Here is a 5110-nt window from a genome sequence, read left to right as displayed (position 1 = left end):
TTTTTCCGGTACGCGGGCCTCTCACTGTTGTGGCCTCTCCCGTTGCGGAGCACAGGCTCCGGACGCTCAGGCTCAGAGGCCATGGCTCACGGGCCCAGCCGCTCCGTGGCATGTGGGATCTTCCCAGACCGGGGCACGAACCCGCGTCCCCTGCATCGGCAGGCGGACTCGCAACCACTGCGCCACCAGGGAAGCCCTACTCTTTTTTGTGTGTGTGCCAAAACTCCACTTTGTGTTGCCAAAATATTATTTGATATTTTCATTGACTTTTAAAAATTACTATTTTTATTTTATAGACCAAAGCACAATTGATGTCTGACTCTTTGCACGCAGGATTATTTTTTTTAATCCTGAAATATATATAAGTGGCAGGTATTAATAAATATCATGAGTGTGTGTGTGTGTGTGTGTGTGTGTGTGTGTGTGTGTGTGTGTGGTGGGTAGGCAGCTCTGGATTATACATCATTCATTGTTGACTAACATTAATCATTTAGGTATCTGGAGGTAGCCTAGAAGATTATGTACCTAATTTTGGTTATATCCGACCAATATGGCATATGACTTTATTTCAATCTATGTACTTATGCATAATTGGTTTGACAGTATTGACTTGGTTAGGAGTTGAGTCAATTAAGCAGTAAGGAGAGTTTTGCTGCTGTTGTATTGGTGATGAGGGTTGCTTCCCTGACGTAGTAACTTCTTACAAATTGCTTTGGAGTATTTACACGCAGCCTTAGTATTTTCCCTCAAATATGATTCTAGGATGAATGAAACGACAATCTAAGAGAGAGAGACGTTCTTTGCGCTGTTACAAATAAGAATGTAGGAGCTTCTGGTGACTTGAGAACCACGTGTCCATAATGCTATTAAACCTGGGAAGAGAATGATTAGTTAGCTATGCACGAACTGTGGTTAGTGTCATAGTTGAATGGGAGTGTTGAAGGTATTACTATTCCATCTGGATTTTAAAGTCTTAAGTGAGTATAAAAAAAGTTTAGAAGACTTCAGATATCTCATGTGAAATAATAGAAAACATTTTATTGGTCTCACCCCAGGTTCCCGGCACAAGCTCCTAGGAGGATCTTTTATTTTGTTTTAATTGCAGGATGGTAGATTTACAATGCTGTGCCTATCTCTGCTGTACAGCAAAGTGACCCAGTTATACACATAGAGACATGCTTTCTTTTTATATTCCCCTCCGTTATGGTTTATCCCAGGATATTGAATATAGTTCCCTGTGCTGTACAGTAGGACCTTGTTGTTTATCCATCCTATATATATAATAGTGTGCAACTGCTAATCCCAACTCCCAATCCATCCCTCCCTGCTGCCACCCCCCGCCTTGGCAACCACTAGTCTGTTCTCTATGCTTGTGAGTCTGTTTCTGTGTCGTAGATAAGTTCATTTGGGTCATATCTTAGGAGCATCTTTTGTTCTAATATCTGGTTTTTGCTCCCTTCCCAGGCTCAAGCCTCCTAAATCCCTTGGAATTTCCTGGTTGGTCGAGGCATCTTTTGTTGTATTGAGGTGCCTCTCAGTGGGCTCCTGCGTGGGGACTGGTCACCAGAAAGACCACAGCTAGATTAGAAGCTTGGAACTCCCCACCTCCAGAGAGGGTGGAGGGGCTGGAGGTTGAGTTTTGACTCGAAACTTGGTGAGGCCTTCACAAAAATCCCCATTTGGATATCCAGTTGTTTCAGCGTCATTTGTTGAAAAAGACTATCCTTTCTCCACTGAATTGCCTTTCTCGCGGACAGAAGCTCCTGTACTCGGGACACTTCCTCACCTCACCCTGGGTACCCCTTCCTCTGGCTGTTCATCTGGATCCTTTAAGATACCCGTTATTGTGTAATAAACTTGTAAACCTAAGCAGCTGTTTCCCTGAGTTCTGTAGGTTGTTCTAGCAAATGATCAAACCCAAGCAGGGAGTGGTGGGAACTCCGATTTATAGCTGGTTGGCCAGAAGAACAGGTGACAACCTAGGTCTTGCATTTGGCCTCTGGTGCCGGCTGTCTTGTGGGACCGAGCCCATCACTGGTAGGTTCTGCACCAACCCCGGCTAGCGTCATCCTTGAACTACAGGACACCCAGCTGCTGTGGCAGAGAACTGCTTCGTGGGAGAGACCCACCCCCACACACATTTGGTGACCAGAAGTGACGTGTTCTGTGTGAGCAGTGAAGGGTAGGCACACAGAACTAACGTTTACCTGGGTATCTTTTACCATACTTTTGAGATATGACTCTCGCTATTCAGGTTTAAAATAAAATGCATATGATCTGTCATGAAGGGGGAGATGGGCTTTTTGGTTTGTTTGACTTTTTATTTATTTACTTTGAAAATTTTTATTTTATTACTATTACTTAAAAAGTTTTTATTTTATATTGACATATATTTGATTTACCATGTTGTGTTAGTTTCGGGTGTACAGCAATGTGATTCGTTTACATAGACATGTATCTATTCTTTTTCAGATTTTTTTCCCATATACGTTATTACAGAATACTGAGCAGAGCTCCCTGTGCTATGCAGTAGGTCCTTGTTGGTTATCTATTTCATATATGGTACTGTGTGTATGTTAATCCCAAACACCTAATTTATCCCTCCCCGCCACCTTTCCCCTTTGGTAACCATAAGTTTGTTTTCTATGTCTGTGAGCCTGTTTGTCTTTTGTAAATAGGTTCATTTGTGTAAATTTTTCTTTTTTAGACTCCACATACAAATGATATTATCTGATATTTAGATGGTTTTTGCATGGAAAAGGCCACATGTCCAAAGTTTCCTAACAACGATTTTTAAAAAGTTTTTTTTTTTAACTTTATTTATTTATTTACTTATTTTTGGCCGCGTTGGGTCTTCGTTACTGCACGCGGGCTTTCTCTAGTTGTGGTGAGTGGGGTCTGCTCTTCATTGCGGTAGGCGGGCTTCTCGTTGCCGTGGTTTCTCTTGTTGCGGAGCATGGGCTCTAGGAGCATGAGCTTCAGTAGTTGTGGCTTGCGGGCTCAGTAGTTGTGATTCACGGGCTCAGTAGATGTGACCCGTGGGCGGGCTCGAGAGCGCAGGCTCAGCAGTCGTGGTGCACAGGCTTAGTTGCTCCGCGGCATGTGGGATCTTCCCGGACCAGGGCTCTAACCTGTGTCCCCTGCATTGGCAGGCAGGTTCTTAACCCTCTGCCACCAGTGAAGCCCTCCTAACAACGATTTTTTGCTTGGTTTTGCTTTTTGGGAGGGGAGAGGAATACAGCATTGCTTTTTCTGGCTGTCTGACAAACACATGAATGAAAAGCATCCATTCCTAAGACTACATTAGGCGTACTTTCCCACCGTATCAGAGCAGCGTTCATTCTCTTCCCTGAATTGAGGCAATGAAAGGGGACTCACCCTTTAGGAATGCTTGATTTCTTTGACTACAAGGCTGTGTCATCCATGCAGAGAACGTTTAACCTGCGGACAAGCCTAGTTCACCGGAAGTGAATTGTTGTTGCAGGACATCTCTATGCAGCCTAGACCCCCTAGGCATCCAAGGCTCACTCGTGACCCCCGTCCACTTGCCTTTGGGGAAAATTGGCATTCTAGCCATCTGCGTTCCCACTTCCCTCACACCGGGCGTCTCGCTTCCGAGATGCTGTGTAAAGAGTAATGTAAGTCACCTTCCTCAGCGCGTCTTCCCTATTTCTTTCTTTTTCGCCACGACTTGCGAACAGCCTTGAGTAGTCAAGATGCAGTCTTATCGCCAGCACCCGGCACGTCCCACGGCAGGAGCATCCCAAGCAAAGACGCAGCCCCAATGGAAACCAGTGTCTGTTACAAGGGAAACCGTTTCTCCGTGAGACCACAGACCTTGAAGAACGCCCACCTTAGACTCCTGACCAATTTCTCCCAGACCTGCTTAGAGAAAGTTTTCGGAACGTAAAAGAGTCATCAGTGCTCACACTGCAGGGAAGAATCACCTTGTTCCTCATGGAAGAGAAGTCTCCTTGGCTTGCAGCAGGTGGCAAGCCCGTTGTCAGCCTGTTAAGGTGTCAGACCCTGGGGACGGCAGGGACTGTCCCTGCTCTCTCCTGCCGTGTGGATCTTCTCCAATGAAAGATGTGCTTTTAAAAACAATTTTTTTCATTTTAAATTTTTAGTTATTTTTATAATTTTTATTTTCTATTTATTTTAAACATTGAAGTATGTTTGGTGTACAATATTATATAAGTTCCAGGTGTGCAACATAGTAATTCACAGTTTTTCAAAATTACACTCCATGGATAGTTATAAAATACTGGCTCTATTCCTTGTGCTGTACAATACATCCTTGTAGCTTACTTATACCAAATAATATGTACCTCTTACGCCCCTACCCCTATGTTGACCCTCCCTGCTTCCCTCTCCCCTCCAGTACCACTACTTTGTTCCCTATCTCTGAGTCTGCTTCTTTTTTCTTATATTCACTAGTTTGTTACGTTTGTTAGATTCCACATATAAGTGATATTGTATGGTATTTGTCTTTCTCTGTCTGACTTATTTCACCTAGTATGATCATTTGTAGGTCCATCCATGTTGCTGCAAATGGCTTTATTTCGTTCCTTTTTATGGCTGCATAATATTCCATTGTATACATGTACCACATCTTCTTTATCCATTCATCTGTCGATGGACATTTAGGTTGTTTCCATGTCTTGGCTATTGTAAATAGTGCGGCAATAAACTTTTGGGTGCAGGTATCAAAGATTTGCTCTTTTGAACCCAAGAAGACAGAGGGAGCTTTGCGAGCAGTTTTGGCCCTGGACCTTAAAGAACCATTCATTTTTACAGTACTAATATCTTTGAAACTTCACACACAAGAATCTCTTTTCCCAAAGTGAACTGAAATTCTGAGATGACCCTAAGAATTTTTTTTTTTTAATGTGGAAGAAAGGTGATTAAGTTTGAGTACAGCAAGGATGGTGAAAATTAATAAATCACTGTCTTTACTTTCCTGGCATTGAAGCCAATGTTCAGATGTATTTATCATTCTGGTGAAGGAGCTGCCGTTTTTAGAAATGTGCCCTTGTGGTTCAAAAAAGAGACATTTATATCATTTTTCTAGCCCCACGGTTGACCTTTCCATATTTGGAGTTCACTTTTA

This window comes from Lipotes vexillifer, unplaced genomic scaffold (assembly GCF_000442215.2).
Source record: "Lipotes vexillifer unplaced genomic scaffold, Lipotes_vexillifer_v1.1 scaffold14, whole genome shotgun sequence".
NCBI classification, from domain to species: domain Eukaryota; kingdom Metazoa; phylum Chordata; class Mammalia; order Artiodactyla; family Lipotidae; genus Lipotes; species Lipotes vexillifer.
The sequence above is the reverse complement of the archived record's forward strand: the minus strand, read 5'-3'. Positions refer to the sequence as shown.